This window comes from Cryptomeria japonica, chromosome 11 (genome assembly GCF_030272615.1).
Source record: "Cryptomeria japonica chromosome 11, Sugi_1.0, whole genome shotgun sequence".
In the NCBI taxonomy this organism is placed as follows: Eukaryota; Viridiplantae; Streptophyta; class Pinopsida; order Cupressales; family Cupressaceae; genus Cryptomeria; species Cryptomeria japonica.
In genome coordinates, this window is record NC_081415.1 from 278,984,927 (window position 1) to 279,003,560 (window position 18,634).

Genomic DNA, 18,634 nt, shown 5'->3' on the forward strand with positions numbered 1-18,634 from the left:
ACAACCTCTTGCTTTAATGCCTCCTCTTGCAGCTATAGCTGCACCTCCTAAGTCAATGCAGTTGCCTACTCAGCCATTCCCTAATCCAAATATCAAATCTTAGCAACAACAACAAGCTTATTCAGCTAATGCTAATCAATACCCAGCCTATTCTTTATCACTAGATGATATTCACCTCCGATCTGGGACAACTCTACTTATCCCTCTCATCCGGTTATTACTGAGGTACAAGAAGAGCAACCAATCTCTGATCCTAAAGATACAATATCTCATAATCAAATATTACCACCATTTCCCCATAGATTGCAAGACAAATAGATTCCCACTAAACAATAACAAAGCTTTGATATTCTTGATCAACTGGAGCATATTTGTGTTAAAATTCCATTGTTGCAAGCAATAAAGGATGTCCCTATATATGGTAAGGCATTGAGAGAGGCATGCCTAAAGGAACCTGGCAGAAAGAAAAAGGATCCACAAATGGTTCATGTTATGGGTCAATTGGCTGATATTATGTTAGGTAAAATTGTCATTCCAAAGTATTCTGATCCAGGTAGTCCTATTGTGAGTATAGTCATTAATGGCAGTCAAATAAAAAATGTTTTAGTTGATCTAGGGGCAGCCATTAATGTAATGACAAGGGAAGTAATGAAACATCTAGAGATCAATAGTTTAAGGTCTACACCCATAGTTCTCCAACTTGTTGATGGCTCTGCAGTAAGACCTGATGGTATCATAGAAGATATAGTAGTTATTCTAGATTCCTGGGAATATCCTGCAAATTTTATGAGTTTATCTCCAAAAGCAACATTGGGGGGATATCTAGTCATTTTGGGTAGACCATGGCTTGCCACAGCTGATGCATATATTGGGTATAGATTGGTGGACATGACTATTTCAGATGGCAGTTCTACAAAAACATTAGCCTTGTATTCTCCTGCACAACCTCAACTTGAGCATCAACAAGTTGTTTGGCCTCTCTTAGGAGAGGAATCTGAAGAAATTGACTCTATTAATCACCTTATGATGATTAATCGAGGACCACTTATGTAGTTATATGATGAAGAATCAATTCTCTATAAGGTCCTAATAAATGAATTAATAAAAGATCAAGGATTGTAGGAATTGGTCCCAAATACTGCAGGTTTGGACTTTCCTATAGCCACTGATATTTTGCATACCCTGTTGCCGCAGGAATTGTCTTTTTCTCATTTTTCTGATATAAACCAGATTGATCTTACTATCAAGATAGAGGTGGAATTGAATAAATATCTGAACATCAATAGGAATATATCAGATACTCAAAAGGATAGCCTAGTGGACTTGCTGAAACTCCATAGAAATGCTTTTGCATGGGATTACAAGGATATGAATGGAATTGATCCAGCAGTTTGTACTCATCGTATTTACATAAAGGATGAGTGTTTCACCCTGAGACAACCTCAAAGAAGAGTCAATCCTTCCTTGAAGGAGATAGTTAAAAAAGAATTACAAAAATTGTTGAAAGTTGGGTTTATCTATCCTATCTCTAAAAGTCAATGGGTATCACCTCTAGTGATAGTGCCTAAAAAAGGAGGCAAATGGAGAGTATGTGTTGATTATAGAGCCTTGAACTTAGCCACAAGAAAGGATCATTTTCCATTGCCATTTTGTGGATCAAGTATTGAATTCTCTTGCTGGTAAGAGATATTTTTCATTCCTAGATGGATTTAGTGGCTATAATTAGATACAAATAGCTCCTGAGGATCAAGAGAAGACAACATTTACTTGCCCATGGGGCACGTATGCATATTTTGTTCTTCCTTTTGGGTTGTGTAATGCTCCAGCCACTTTTCAAAAGGTAGTGATCAGTATTTTTTCTAATATTTCTCAAGATATTATGGAAATTTACATGGATGACTTTACATCTTATGGCTCTGAGTTTGATCAAGCATTGGGTAATCTGAAGAAAGTTTTGCAGCGGTGTGAAGACTACAATTTGTCTTTAAATAGTGAATAGTGTTTCATTATGATGAAAGAAGGAATAGTCCTTGGTCATCATATATCTATACAAGGCATACAAGTGGATCCAGCAAAGATTGAGGTTAATCAGCATATTAATGACCCTGTGAAGTAGAAAGATGTGAGAATTTTTCTTGGCCATGCTGGATACTATAGAAGATTTATCAAAGATTTTAGTAAAATTGCAAGTCCCTTATATTCACTGCTTACTAAAGATGCAGAATTTAAATGAACCTCAGCATGCAATGAAGATTTTTTAAAGCTTAAGTATGCTTTGACTCAAGCACCAATCCTTCAAGAGCCAAATTGGTCTCTACCATTCCAAATCCATACTGATGCATCTGATTATGCCATAGGAGCAGTGCTGGGACAAAAAGTTGACAAGTTAGAAAATGCAATATATTATATCAGCAAGAATTTGTAGGGACCTTAATTGAATTATACAGTTATTGAAAAAGAAATGCTAGCTATCATATATGCCCTTAACAAGTTTAGACACTATATTACAGGGTATCCCATATTTGTACATACAGATCATACTGCAATTAGATATATCATGAATAAGCCATCAATCACCAGTAGATTAGCTCACTAGTTATTGTTGATGCGGGAATTTGATATCACAGTTGTTGATAAGCCAGTGAAGTCTAATGTGGTTGTAGATTATCTTTCATGTCTTCAATTGCAGGAGGATTCTACAATAATAGATGACACTTTTCCAGATGAGCATTTGTTCCTCATACAGACTCACACTCCTTGGTATGTTGATATTGCCAACTATTTAGCTACAGCTAAGATGCCAATTTATTTTTCTCCTAAGGAAAGAGGGTTGGTAGTTGAGAAAAGTTTTAACTTTTCATGGATTGTTGATTGTCTATTTTATACTGGACCTGACCAAGTCATGCGAAGATGTGTCAGAGAAGATGAAACATATGACATCCTGCATGCATGTCATGATGAGCCATGTGGAGGTCATTTTGCTACCAAAAGGACAACATTGAAAATACTCAATACCGGATACTATTGGCCCACATTACACAAGGATGCAGCTCAATACACAAGCAAATGTGACAGATGTTAGCGAATGGGTAGACCTACAAAATCTAATGACATGCCACTATATCTTCAAATATTTGTTACATCATTTGACAAGTGGGGATTAGATTTTGTTGGCCCCATTGATCCACCTTCTAATGGCAAATCTTATATCTTGGTATGTACAGACTATGTAACAAAATGGGTAGAAGCTAGAGCCATGCAACATGCAAGAGATAATAAGGTAGTTGAGTTTCTCTATGAAGAGATATCTACAAGATATGGAGTACCAGGGGAAATTGTCTCAGATCAAGGACCTCAATTTACATCAACATTGATAAAAGCTTTGGTCAATGAGTACAATATAAGACATAGGAAATCTACTCCATATCATCCACAGTCTAATGGACAAGTAGAAGTTACAAATAAAGAGCTTGAGGCTATTCTTATAAAAATAGTGTCTATCCACAAGAAAGATTGGTCTCATCGACTTTCGGAGGCAATTTGGGCATATAGAACAACTTGGAAAACACCAATTGGATTCACACCTTTTGAGATGGTTTATGGCAAAATAGCAATGATGCCTATTGAATTTGAGCATAAAACCTTGAGAACAGCTTTACAACTGAATATGACATTGTCTGAAGCACAGAAAGAATGCATTCAGCAATTAAATGCTCTTGATGAATGGAGGAAGATAGTTGTTCAATAGACAGAATTGATTCAAAATCAAAGAGAAAGATGGCATGATAAATATATCAGAGAAAATAAATTCAAAGTTGGTGACTGGGCACTCCTGTATGATTCCAGATATAAAGATGCTATGGGAAAACTCCAAACTAGGTGGTTAGGTCCTTATGAGATAGAAGAAGTTTTTCAAAATGGAGCAGCCCATTTGTCCATAATAGATCTTGTTCAATTTAAACTCTTAGTAAATGGACACCGCCTACGACTATATCACAAGCCAGCTACTAGAGAGGAGTTCCTGCAGAAGTTTGCTCAACAAAGTGAGATAAAAGTTCCTGCAGCAACTAACAAGGTTCCTGCAGCAACTAAAAATAACTCGGCATCAATTCATGAGCTTCCTGTTGCACTTGAGCGGATTGATAAAGGTGATGTTCCTGCAGCCTCTGCAGTGAACGTATTTATCGCATCATAATAAAATATTTCCATTTTATATGGGAATATTCTTCTCCGTACATAAAATTCCATCCACTACATTCCATCTCACGTTCTTACCTGTCACTTCATTTCATTTCGCCATCATTTTCATCCAATTGCAGGTACGTGTATATTGTACTTTATTTTAATTATGCATTTATTAGTTCATTATGATTTTATCCTGTTTAAATCCGCTCCACTACCCGAAATATTCGCAGTCTGTGTGGACACATGCTAGGTTAAGTTGGGGGGGGTACTTTATGGTCCTTTTTCCAATGAGATTGATTATCAGTTTTTTGATACCCCGAATTGATTTCCTAACTGACATTACTTATGATGATTATTATTTCATGCAAGTGAAAAAATAACATCTGCCGCCAAAATTAAGATATGTATGTAGATTTCATTTTTAGCAAGACTATCAAAATATTTTGGTTTAGCTGTGGAGATATTAAATTGAAAGATGGGTGGTGATCTAAATCGCCATGAGCCAATGGTCCATGAAGGGTTGCTGCAGGATGTTGTCTGTGAGCATTATTTCTGAAACCACAGCTGGTTGGATTATTTCTTGAAAATCAGGGATTACAATGATGAAGTTGCTACAGAATTCATGCATTCCTTTAATGAAGGAGAAGCTACAGTTAAAGGGTTGAGGGTAATTGCTATGGAGCAGTGAATTGCAAAGGTAACGGGGTTGCTGCGGGAAGGAGAGCTCTTTCCAGAATCAAAAGACGTAAAGAGTGCTAGGGCAGAATTCACAATTTCCACTGATAGGGCCTTAATGGTGGATAAACAAGGTACTAGAAGGGTTTCTCTACCAGCACATTGGCCTCAGGTAGCTTTGTATGTTATGAAATACATTACATGTGAAAGGTGGTATTCAAATCTGCATTCACCTCATTTTAAGTTACTTAGTCATCTATGGCATGGTCAGCGAGATATTGTCCCTAATTTCTTATATCATCTCATTTCTATAAGTGCTAAGGAGACTAGAAAGTATGGAAATCGCTCCGTTAGCCATCATGGACTGGTTAATTTGCTTGTGCAGTGGTCCCTGAGAGATGTTTCATAAATGGAATGGGGTGTATTTGAGGATATACAATAATTTCAAGCTGAAGATGCCCCTATTGCAAATAATCTGTCGGCTGAAGAAGAAAATGTTGTAGAAGATCCTTCTGGTGAAAATGAGGGTTTCCTTGTTGCTGAAGGAGCCGCAATTATTATGTAAGAAAATATTGAAGCAGAGTCAATTGAAGAACAACCCTCTACTTCTCTTTAAAGAGATTCACCCATTCTGCAAAGGGAAGGAAAGGATTTAGAAAAGGGTGAATCAGATGAAGAGCTTGTTATCCAGCTACAGGTAACTCAGATTCCTCCTATAGCCAAGAGGCGTCAGATAAAAACAAAAACTCCTGCAGCCATTCCAAAAGTGTATGTAAGGAGAACAAGAAGGAGGACACAAAAAACTCAACCTGTTAGTAATCCAACAGAGGTTATTGCAGTAGAAACTTCGGAAGAAGAAGAGGGTACAAAGAAAGAAATGCAGGAAGATGCTGCAGAAAGAGAAATTCAAGAAACCCCTACAGAAGAAGAAATTCAAGAAACCCCTGCAAAAGAAGAAATTCAAGAAAACCCTATAGAAGAAGAAATCCAAGAAGAAATCCAAGAAGAAATCCAAGAAGAAATCCAAGAAGAAATCCAAGAAGAAGTTCAGGAAGAAGTTGTAATGGACAAGTTAGCAAATCTTGCTTCTGTAGCATTGCAATGTGAAGAGATTATTGATGATGTTCTACAGCAACCTAAAGAAAATGTGGGAGATATGTCAACTCAGAATGAGGAGCTTATTGAAGAAATCCCACGGTCTAAGGTAGGACCTATTAGACCTCCTTCATCCCTAAGTAGTTTATCTATTGCTTTAACATTTTTTAGGCAATGGGAAATAGAGAAGGATAGGTTGCAGGGGATAATTAATAAGAAGCAAAAAGAGATTGAAAAGAGAGATAATAGAATTGAGGAATTAGAAGCTAAGGTAGAAGTTATTTATGGTATGGTTTCTGAGTTGATGCAATGTAGGGCACCCCCAAGAGTTTATGTAGTACATTTGAAAGAGCAGTATTTGAACTTCAAACTAAACTACATTGTTAGGGACCTTAATCCATCCTTGGAAACACTTGAGGAATTCTATCATGCTTATCAAACCTCTCCACCTGCTGTGAGGAATTTGTTATGTGAATTATACTTACATAACTATGTTGTACCCCAAGACAGGGAATGGAGTCCTTTATTGTATATTGGGGATATCCATCTTAGAGCTTTAATGTCATGGATCCAAAATGAGATTATCATAGGGCCACAAGCCAGGGAGTTTGAAAAATTAGAGCTTGACTATCCATTACCATTGAGAAGGGAATTAGAAGCACCAAGGGTTCTTTATTATGATTGGAAAAAGTTGTTAATAAGAGATGATGTTAGTAAGATAGTACTTCCAATGAGAGAGGAAGTCTATCAAGTGTATGAGCATTTGGTTCAAACCCACAGGACAACTGCACTAGAAGGGTTAACTCAATGCTGGAATAATTTACCGGATCATTTAAAACTGGGAGAACCTTACTACAGAATTTTCATGCAGCCATACAAAGAGCCCCCAGATACATACAGTTAGGTAGGGAGAAAGCCAACAACCGGTTGCCATTGATCTTTCAACCTCCGATCCTTATGTGGCCACTTTTGGCATGTCAACCAACAGAACAAAATTATGATGCAGTTATAGAAGAAACAGCTAGATGGTCCAGGTTGGAAAAAATGAAAGGATTTTATTGGAATTTGCCTTCCAAGAGAACAGGGCACGACACTGTTGGTGATTTTAGAGTTTCAGCAAAAATCAAAAATTTTCCTTTTGCTGCAGGAGCAGCAAACCCTTAAAGTTGGGGGGCATGATAAGTTGATACTTTGACATGTTTTGTTATCATGACTCTTAGGTTTTTGGCATCTTTTGGGTTGCATTGTGATAGTAAAGTATTGTGAATTAACTATATGTAATCTATGTTTTAAATCTAAACTTACGAAAATCATGTTTGAACTTTGTCTGTCAATTCCTGCAGCCATGCCAATTTATTCCTGCAGCCAAGTGATTTGTCCCTATTGATATGTGGATTATTTAGGATAATGTCATATGTGAATTAATGAATGTATTAATTGAATAAGATACATATGCATGTCCTTGTATGTTGTTTTTGTTCTAGTGCAGATAATAAATGATGTTGCAATGGATGATTTCCTTTCGCGCCTAAGGACTGGAGAATCACGAACAGATGACTGGAGATCAAACTGAAGGGGATCTGAGCAAGTACAATGTATGGCATAATCAAAGAAGTCATACTTCACTATGGGAGTTTAACTCTAGTGTGTATTCAATTCACAAAATATCGATGTGGCGTGCAAAGACTGTGGTTCGCTTTCAGATCCACGATTCCTGCAGCCAAGCTCTCAGTTATCTCCTTCATCTGACAATCATCCGCCTCTTCTTCTGGATGTGATTTGAGTTGTCCATTGTAGTTGGTCTTTTCTTTATAATAAGCTCTTCCTTTTTCTCATAGGTTAGACAAGATAGAAAGGAATTGAGCAGAGAGTTTTTGACAAGCATTTGAATTTTCTCTTTTAATATGTAATCATTTTTTAGGAAGAAATGAATAAAGAATATGTTGTTCTGATCTGTTAAAAGTATTTTGCTGGAAGTTTGATATCACTCATCCAAGGGGTCCCACTTGGTGAGTGATCCTATGTCTATGTTCATTGAAGTTAGTTTTTACCTAGTTGCAGTAGAAGTTCATGACTGGAAATAGATCCGCCGACTGTTCTTGTAGCCAAGACAGAATGGTGTGATTTCTATTATTTACATTAGATCATTCCAGCATTGTTTTATAAAGCTTTCATGTAGCCTTTTATGATTTCCATTCTTGCCTTTCCTTTCTGCATAATGTTAGTTACTACAGCAATGTAGAATAATCATTTAAGGAGCTTAGTGCATATATATTGCAGACCCATTTCAAGTTTTACGTTCCTGGATTGATAACTAAATGAACACCAGCCATGAAAATAGTAAACTCTACCATATGAATGTCCAAACTTCGGATTGAGATTTCAATTAGAGATATTATTATCATTATAGTTGGGGTAGACAACACCCGCTCATGTCACAACTTTGAAACCAAAAACAATTTATCTCATACACTCACACTTGATAGATTGGGGGCAAGAGAATCTACCACGGTTGGATTGCTTTGAAAATGATAACAATGTAGCTGAATTCATGGGTTCTAGAGCTGGATTTCCATCTGATGATCCACAAAATCCAAAAACTAATAAAATCAACATTAGAGATGTTGAACATGTACACTTAGTTGAGTCCTTATATACTATTGGAAAACACATCTTTATCCGGCTCTTCAAACAAAGACCAATGAACTACCTACACAAATATTATACCTAAAGGTTGGGTTAGTTTAGGTTTTACGTTCCATATTGCACATCATTTTATTCAAAGCACTGCATCGTATTCACAAAGTTTACGCATTTTCATATTGCAGCATCAATAAAACAAGGCAACTGTTCAATTTTATCATTTGTTTTCATTCAAGAGAAGCAAGGGTCATCTCCTTTCTCAGATATTCAGACATGAAGTTTATGAGGTCCTAAGGTCATTAATTTTCAATATTACCCTGTGACGACGCTTTACTTATGGTTGGGTAGTGATTTCACTATTTTGAGACTTGTTAACATTGCTATATCTGAAACACAATAAATCTCTAATTCATTCTAGACACCTAGTTGATCATATCACTAGTGAAAAATCTAAAATTCTACTTCAGCGCCGCTGTAATTGTCACACCCAAGTAGGTTTCATTACATACAAGTCAAGGCAAGAAAATAAAAAGAAAAAAGAGCCATGCCAAATATCCATCTCAAGGCAAAAGAGCAATGATAAATAACTGAAATATCATGTATACAAATGCGATAAAAAAGCTTGACTATGGGAACATGCAAGTAACTCCATCAGGGCTATGAATGCCTACTGGCAATGGAGCAATATTTGAGAAATTACAATCTATAACCTCATCGGAATTCTCAAGGCTTGCTGGCAGCGAGGCTCTATTTGGGATGCTTTTGAAGTTAGGATAATCCATGTAGCTAGTCATACAGGATGCTAAGGATCTTTAGTGGACACAAGAGTGGAATTAACTCCTTTGCACACACATGGGCAAAAGAAGATCAAAGTTTCAAGAACCAATGGGGAAGTTTTCCGCGTCTCTATTTGTAAATCCTAGTCACTAAGTGTGTTGAATTGAATGTTCCAAGGGGCCTTAGAGATCGATTGACCGCTTATCTATGAAATGTTTTGCACCTCCATTTCAATTTGTGTATTACAAATGCTAAAACAAACACAGTCAACCTTGTTCGAATAGGAAATGCATCTTCATCATGCATATTGCATTAACATAGGTCATGTCAAAAATTCATTGTCTCCACATGCATTCTGCAGATCATCATGTCATACAAGTCTGCACACTAGGAGCATAACTGAAAAAATCCTAAAAATCAGATAAAGTCCTGAAAAAATCCTAAAAAATTAGATAAAGTCCTAAAAATAAGAATAAAAAATCATCCAAAACATTCAAATATGAAAAACAAATCACCCATAAACATCTGCAAAACAATCCTTCAAAAAAAAAAAAAAAAAAAACATCTGCAAAATGTCCTAAAAAAAGCATCCAAAAACATTCAAATATCAATCTACATAATCCAAAAACATCGAAAAAGCTCTTGGAAAAGAACTAAAAATCAAAAAATCAATCAATCAGAAAAAACTTGCAATAAAATGTCTTGTGAGAAACAAATACCCTGGCAGATATCCAGCAAACACTTCGCACGAAGTTAACAAAGGATACGACTATCCAGTCAAACATCTACAATCAACTGATCAAACTATCTTATCAATCGTATCATATCCATATCAACGTGATCATTATATTGTCTTAAATAGAAGAGGATACACTCGAAATCAGACAGGTCAGTCTTATACGAGGTCCGCAACTTTCTGAAATCAGACATTATCAACCATCACATCAAGCAACTGAGAACAAAGGCACAAGGTCAATATAGTTGCTAAATTTTGTCTGGGTCAGTCTTTATCTTTTTATCATTTGGCGACAGATATTGTTCCTATGCTACTCAAGGTTTTCTACAAGTGACTAGAAGAGCCATGATGGGCATTATCTTTTTCTTTGTTTGTTGCTTGTCTGCTACGTGTTTGTTTCTACAATGAGACATCTTTACATCTTGGTTCCTTATACCCTGATGTGGTAAGCTTCATTGTTCAACAATAAGGCTCAGTGATGAATATATATTGCGCAATAAAATATGTGACATAGGTTTGTAATTCTTCTAATATCATTCTCATCTCATTTGCTTATTGCTAGTTTGTTGATTCTTTCTCATCATCTCTTTGTAAATCAATTTCTTTCCTAACATTATTCTTTCATCAATCTATTCTCTCATATTCTATCTTAATATCATCTTCACATCACCTATCTATATCTCTAATCAACTAACCATTCTTCTACCTTTTATCTCACATTATTCTTGTTTCGAGAGATCATTCATGTCTTTAATGCACAAACAATCTCTCAAGGGGGCATTACACCCTAAGTATCACTGGGGCATACTGGGGCATAATTTTTTTTCATTGTCTTTGAAACAATGTCATTTCGACTTTGTCTCAAAGAGGGGCAAATGTAGACACCTAAAAATGTCTCATTGATCATGTACTAATTATTCCTCTAATTGATTAAATAATTATTTAATTATTTAATTAAGTTAACTAATTATTCTTCTAATTTCATATTTCCTCATTATCTTACTAATTATTCTATCATCATTTAATAATTTTAACTATTTTCTAATGTTAATTAAATATTTATTATTTAATTAATTGTTTGTGGTTAATTCCCCAATTTAAATAATCTTTATTATTTAAATAAATTACTAATTACTCAATTTTTATCTCTAATCATCTAATCATTCAACTCTTTTCTAAATATTAACTAAATATTTATTATTTAATTAATTGTGATTTAATTCCTTTAATTTAAATAATTTTTATTATTTAATTAAATTCCATTTTTAAATAATTAAATAGTTTCTTTAAATTATTTAATTAACTAATTGATTCTTCTAATTCTTCTAATTTTATTTAATTTCATATTCTTCTAATTTCTTCCAAATTCAATCACATGTGCATGATTTCAAAAACCAAATTGAAAATCAAAGTTAAGTTCTAAATATATTCAAATACTAAATTGAATTAATAAATTCAATTATTTGAATAAATATCATGCAAAGATTAAATTGAAACTCTAAGTCTAAATGCAAGCACATGCTAAATTAATTAATTAAATCATTTATCTCTCCAATCTCTATTTTCATCTTTCAATTAGCTTTTTCTAAATTAAGCTTTCTTTGTCATCCTCTTTATTTCCTCCAATCATTATTTTTCTTCCTTTAGTTAACTCTTTCATCAATCAATTGACTCAATTAATCTATTCAATCTATTCAGCTTCACTCCTCCAATCAACAGTTCAACTATCAATCAGCATGTAAGCTCACCTGAGTTCCACCTCTTGATCATTACATTCCACCTTTCAATCAATCTCATCCAATTTTCTATAAATTGAGCATCCAATCTCCATTTTCAATCCTCCTGGACAATTTCCTCTGAATCGTGAACTTTGAATCTTTGTGTCACTTGCAGGTTACGAGTGTAATATTTGAGAGCCATCATACCACGAAGAGGAGAAGAGCAATGGAAGCCATATGCAATCTTGGAATAGGGCGTTTTGATTGATTTGATTTATAATTCCTATTTCTTGCTATTATGTTATTTCATTGTTAGTTTGTTAAGAATTCTTTGATTAGATAGGGATTCGTGATTTCCCTTTTATTTCTAACTGATTGTTTTGATTAAGATGAATTTTACAGATGACATATAGGACAAGGAGAAAGAATGAAAGTAGGAATATAAAAACAATCACCCCTCCAACACTAGTGACACATGTGGTTACACTTAAGAAAAGTTTGAGGACACCTGTAGTGCACTCATGAGGTGAGGCAAACAAAAATAAATTATTGAAGTGAGCTTAAGTATTATTGTGAATAGGAAATCAAGGTAGATGTGAACTAGTTGACTAAAAAACAATTCACAATAACAAACCCCCTTAAATGATACTTAGAGAGAAAGATAAACACAAAAAAATGGGTCTTGATCACTAGGCTTGATGAGGCACCCATGTATAATAAAGTCTCTCTGAAGAAAAGGAGAAAAACCTATGGGAAAAATTCATCTCTAAAAAGAGAATAAATGCTTTAAGAAAGGAGGATTTAAGATGACCCCCCAAGGGCAACTTCCTTCACCCCAAGCATATGTTTCAAGTCAAGATAATGAAGTGATGCTAAAGGATTAGTGAAGATCTCTACAACTTTCTCTTTAGTAGAAAAATAATCTAAGGAGAAAACAGCATCATGGGTGAGTCGTTGAATGAAATGCATTCATATCTCACTAGGATTCATCCTTTGATGATCCACTAGGTTATAAGAAATGTGAATGAAACTTTTTTTATCACACCAAATAATAGTAAGAACAAAATTAGTCATAAGTTGTCAACGCCATAGAACCTCCTAAAAGTATTGCACCTCAATGCTCAACCTCAATGGATGATAAAGAAATAGAGATTTTCTTCTTGCAAGGCCATGTAACTAGACCAAAACTAGGACAAAAAATACAAAGTGGACTTTCATGAGTCAACATCATTGGCCCAATCTAGGTCAATGAAGTCTATTATCTAAGAAGATCCTTTTGTATACCAAATGCCAAAATATGTGGTGCCTTGAATATACCTCAAAATACAATTTCCTAGCTTCCAATGACTCTCATGAGGATCATGGGAAAATCGAGAGACACACCCAACAACAAAGGTAATTCAAGACACGTGGATCTGTAATAGTGAAAAATATCAGGGTTTCACCCAAAATGTAGTAAAACCACTAATATATTTCTTAGGGACCATTACATTAAAGAGGGGTGAACCTAATAGATCTAGCCTCAAATCAGCAAGGATAGGGTTGAGAAATTCTATTGGATTCATTAGATTGGAAATTGATACTCTCTTTTAAGTAGAATTGTGAAAATGCTGAAATTAGGGTAAATGTGCTAGAATTGAAGTAGAAACGCATAAATAGTGAACTACAGTCGTTAGATTGAGCCATGAACCTGGATCTGAGTAATATGTGAGTGCTAAAATCTATTCCCACAAGTTCGTCTTGATTTTTTGGGACTAGAATGCTCATCACTCTGGTCCTCCGTACTTTTCGTCATCCAAAGAGGAATATGTTTGTCTCTATGAATAAAACTGACCTTGAGAATCGCAGCTCCATACCTGTTCCTGCACATAGTAGAGAAGGGGAAATAGTTGGGATTAGGGATTTGCCTTAGGTCAAACCCCATTTTTGGAATTAACCATGAAATGTAATTGAATTGTTGTACTGGAAATGATTTCCTTTCGAGGAGAATGTTGAATAATGTCTGAAACACTAATATTATAACTTTTTATAGAGTTTTGTTTGTCTCCACAAAGAATTAGGATTTCATGAAGTCTTCATAAACATAGAACATGAATGTCAACTCCGATTCTTGAATCTTGACCTTATTTCTGCTCCAATGCTTGAAAAAAGATTGATTGCTTGCTCACTTGAATTTGAATGCTTGATTTCTTGATGGATTGATCAAATGTATCTTGTATATCAAAATAAGAAGGGTAGACCTCCTTTTATACATGAATGTCAAACAAAAAAAATTAATTTTCCAACATGAGCCAACATGGGATCTAGGTTCTTGCTCAAATTGAATGACCATTGTGAGGCCACAAAATAGGTCCTTATTGTAAGGACCAAAGTGCTAGCACCCTGATCTTAACCAATCAGGGACACAAGAACTTGGGGAGAAAGGTGTGCACAATGAAGATTTTGAGTTATTTGCATGGTGTGAGCAGAATCAAGGCTTCGATCAGGCCTTGGGGGATGAATGCCAAGGTGAGGGCCCAAATGGGGAAAAAATTGTATGGGAGTATAATTTAGGATTCTACATGATCAAATACAAAATATTCTCCAATAGTAATTAATTAAAAGTAATACCACCACTAAAAGTGCTTCAAGTGGCAGCCAAACTTACACTAGAATGAAATGGTATGGGAACAAGATTACAATTAACCATGCTAAACTAATGAAACAAGTCAATAGAATAGTTTTGTTGGTATATATAAATCCTCTAATTAAATTGTAGGATTTTGAGACTAAAAAAATATTATAGAAGCTCAAGACCAGTCATGTCAAATTTTTCCATCAAAACGTGTTACATATTTTGAAGCATGGATGAGCTACTAGTGTGAATCAAATCAACTATATATGATATTAGTATTAAAATATTATCTTTGTGTCTTTGAATACACACTATATGATTTAAGTGGCAATGAGCGAAACCTAAAAAAAGAAAGAAACCATTAATATTCGCATACCAAGTCAACGAGGTTTGTTTGAGACCATATAATCAACATCATACCCTACAAACAAGTGAAGAGTCTTACATGAATCCTAGAGGCTACTTCATGTAGATCTCCTTATGAATATTACTGTGTAAGAAATAAATCTTCACATTTGGGTGGTCCCACATATAGTGGGTTACACTTTCACCCAATAAGAAAAAATGTTGGTGGGGAAAAAAAAATCGAGGTTGTTCATTCATACGAGGGGTGTAAGAGTGAACTACCCTTGGGTGTTCGAGAGAACACCTTCTTCAATCATAGGAGTGATGTCATCAAGGTTCGCTCAAACACACTTTTTAATTAATATTTTATGGGGTTCGATCGAACACCCCCTCTGACCGAACCCCATTTAACTAGTTTTTTTTTACAAACAATATATTAATATGAGGTGATAGTTATTTTGTCATTGTCTACAGTTTGTCTGGGCTTCATAGGGTGTTAGATCGAACCCCCTCTTTAATTTTCAGCTAGCAGCGCTCGTCAACACCCAACACCACTTGCTATTCCAGCTACATTATACCAAGTGCACCAAATTATTATTTTTCTTGTTTAAAATTGCTCAAGTATTTTGTTTTTTTTGTATTTTTTAAATTTATTGTTAGATTTATAGAAACAAATTAGCAAGTACAAATGTTTAGTTTTTTTATTCCTGTATTTTAGATAAATAATCACATATTTAAATCACATTGGATGCTTTAAAAAAACCTCAAAAAAATTTTAGAAAAACTTAGATAATGTTAATTTTTTTTAGAAAACCTTAGAAAAAAACTTACAAAACCTTACAATTTTTTTAGAAAACCTTAGAAATTTGTATGTATTACATTACAAAACCATACAAAAATATTTTCATTAAAACCCCTCTCTCCCATTTCAATTCTTTTCATTTGATCTCTTTCTCTCTCTCTCTCACTCTCTCTCATCTTTAAGTCTCTCTACTCTCTCTCTCTCTCTCTCTCTCTCTCTCTCTCTCTCTCTCTCTCTCTCTCTCTCTCTCTCTCTCTCTCTCTCTCTCTCTCTCTCTCTCTCTCTCTCTCTCTCTCTCTCTCTCTCTCTCTCTCTCTCTCTCTCTCTCTCTCTCTCCTTAAGTCTTTTTAGTATTTAGATTTTAATGTAACCGTGTTTAAATTTAATGTTTAGTATTTAATATTTAACAATTGAATTTAATGTTTAAATTTAATGTTTAGTATTTAATATTTAACAATTGAATTTAATGTTTAGTATTTGAATTTAATGTTTAGTATTTTTAATGTTTTAAAAATGTTTAGTATATTATTTGAATTTAATGTTTAGTATTTCATGTTTTTCACATGTGTGTTCATGTACACTTACATAATTTGTAACTTTATGGAACGTAGAGAGATTGAGGATCAAGCTCCACATGCACAACATGCACATTAGGATGTAGTTCCTGATTTTAATGCTATTTTCCATTATAGTGATCAGGAAAGTTAGAAATTGAGAGTTATTATAGATGATCCTTATACTGATGGTGTTGATAAGAGTACATGCCAAACCATTTTGAGGAGTGTAGAGACCCTTAAAGAGCATCTAGGCCAATATACACCATATGCCCCCATGTTGTGGATGTCATATTTAGGGTGTTGAGGGCAAAGATCTTAGGTAATGTTTCCTTGGAGGATGTCAGTGTGCGATCCCCAAGGAAATTATTAAACAAGATATAATTCCTTATTATCAGGAAAGAAACAAGGTTAGAGGATACTAAGTTACACGATGCATCGATGAGGAAGTGGCTAAGAAAATACACCCTTGTTTCTTAGTTGTACATGGTTTTTATCCTAATAATGAATGAATACCATTATACTTTGCTCAGTAGGTGTATGCTGAGGTTTGTTTGGGATTGAAGGTCAACTACCTTGACCTTCCAGGATATTTTGGATAGGGGCGAGGCAGAGTGTCTAATTTAGAGCCATATTGTAGAGTTGACCGACAGGTGCCAACATACAAGTAGTTGGTTGGTCATAGATTTCTTGTGATATCCCCATCCCTCACTCCCACAATATATTGGGTAGCGATTTCTTCGTAGAGAGAAGAAATTGACATCATCTGAGATATTGCAGCTATGATATCTACCATTTCTTCTAATAGGCTGGGTAGATATATGATGAGTTGACCATGACCGAGACCATCGATGGGTGCATCATCTAGTCATGTGGAGGTTGATGATCACTATTTTGTTGCCAACATCCCCACACCATAGGACATAGTAGCTATCTCAGGAGGTGCTCGACAAATGCATGTGTCTCGGTATTTGGCCAAGGACTTCCTACATGCGTACTATTTCATTTCATCCCACCTTTAGATACCATTGGGTGAGGTCAAATAAGAGGTTCTAAGAGACTCGCAAGATGGAGCAGTGACTCATACGCCATGACATTTGCAACATTCTCATCACTTTGTGCATGCTCATGACCCACCTACATATCACTCTATTGCTAAAGAGGGGGAGATACAGGTTGATCGAGTTCATATCACACCAGAGGGCCTGGATGTTGGATATTGTTGGTCATTGCTGCTACTAGAATATGTTGTTGTCATTTATGTCAACATATTCTTGTGATTTTCTCTGGTGATTTCTGATTGGGAAGATCTTATGATCCGGTTTTGCAGTTTTGGTGTTTTGCAGAGTTTGGTATTTCCTCCGGTATATTCCAGTGTGATCTGATCTTGAGTTGAGATTTTGGGAGATTGTTTAAAATGGTCTTGTGTATCTTCATTTCAGATGGCTCATGATTTGGTGCTCAGCAAGTTATCTTTCTTCGTGATAGTTGTTGATTGGTTGTATTCTTGAGCTTTCAGACGTTGACAGATGAAGATTTGATAAGTGGTGTTGGTGCAGCTATTTTTGATGTTTCTAACATGCTTGCTAGTGTTTCTTAGTTGTATCCTATTTGTTTTGGTGATCCACATTAATCATTCTGTGAGTTTTTTATGGTTTCTATGAATCGGTGATGATTTATGTGTTATGTGTTTTCTGGTGATGTAGCATGTTGCGGTTAATCTTGGCATGATTTCTAGTGGTGTTGAGCATTTGAGTATTTGAATTAGGTCCATGTTATGTCATGTAAATCATTATATTGGTCTAGTGGTCGATCTTTGTATTGTGTGATGTATATTTGTATTTGTGAGTTGAGGGTTTAGCCAATCTCGTTATCAAGGTTGATGACTTGTATATATAGGTGATATATTCATGTAATTTAGGTATCATGGTTGTGTTTGCATCATTATAGATTTTTGTATGTGTGATCAAGTGATTCATTCTTTGGCCTTGTGATTGCGTGAAGATTGGTGTTGCAGATCAGACATTTGTGCTTAACCATAATTGTCATCAGGTATTTGGAGATTCTATTCTTTCAGTTCATTTCTTCCAAATTGTAGTCTGAATCTTGTTGTAAGTCAGTGAGACTTCCCTGAGGGTTGTAGCCTTCTAGGCCAATATCTTTTGAGCACTGAGCTCTAGCCAGTGTATAGTACCTCTTTCTCGATCAGACTTTTAGACTCATGTTTGACTTCTATTGACTTTTTTAGTGGATACATTATTGTGATATTTTACTTACACATTATTCAGTATGGTGATATGATTTAATTTGATTTGTAGTGTATGTTTTTCATGCAGTATTTCCTTATTGATGTTAAATGTGATTTTTTATTGGATCACTGACATGGACCGACACATTTGCTTTATACGTGCAATGCATTATATTCATGTTTCATGTTTGTAAGTGTATGGAATGCGAGGGGATGATTTTCCTTCACTCACTCCGGTAAGA